Source organism: Penaeus monodon, chromosome 33 (assembly GCF_015228065.2).
Source record: "Penaeus monodon isolate SGIC_2016 chromosome 33, NSTDA_Pmon_1, whole genome shotgun sequence".
Lineage (NCBI taxonomy): Eukaryota > Metazoa > Arthropoda > Malacostraca > Decapoda > Penaeidae > Penaeus > Penaeus monodon.
In genome coordinates, this window is record NC_051418.1 from 6,422,701 (window position 1) to 6,423,480 (window position 780).

Genomic DNA, 780 nt, shown 5'->3' on the forward strand with positions numbered 1-780 from the left:
CTTACGATTACCGTTAGATGGCATTTGCACTTTTGTCATTTAAGAGACAATCTTGAACGGCCGGATTGCAAGTGAAGGAGAAACATCGGTTATTAAGACCACCAAGACGACCCAGTCAGTCTGGTTGAACTGACACCTAGAGGAGAGGACGACCTGGCTGACCTGACACTTGGATGAAGCGACATTTGAAACAGGGACGACCTGGGTGGTTTAAGACCCAAAGGAGGGGGCGACCTACCTGAACGAATAGTCATAAAGAGAGAACGACCTGTTAGAATTGACACATAAGGGGGGGGGAGGCGACCTAACTAATATCCCTCGTTTTGACTCAGCTCACGTGTAGCGCCTTTATCATCACCCCCTCCCCGCTCCCCCCCCCACCGGCGGCCACCCCCTCCCCAGGGCTCAGCCAGACGTATTCGCTTCGACCCACGATAAACACACAGAGCGGTGTGAGCCTCAAAATAGAGCCATTCATCTGCCAGTAGGAAACGACCCTTCTTGGGCGGCGAGATAAGGCGTCCGCGCGCCCCTGCAAGTGCAGGCGTGGGCGCTCGTGGGCGTGCATAGGCCGACCCCATGACACCCAGAGGAGCGGGGCATGACCTCCGGTGCCCACGGATGAAAAGAGTTAACGAACTCGCCGTCAAACCAAGGCTGATGACTCTATCACTGCAGGGCGAGAGAGAGAGAGAGTAGGCGAGGGCATGAAAGTAAATCAGGGGATGTGTAAGCTGGGTGTAGAGGCGACGGTGTATCTGAATGAGCAAACATGTGAAA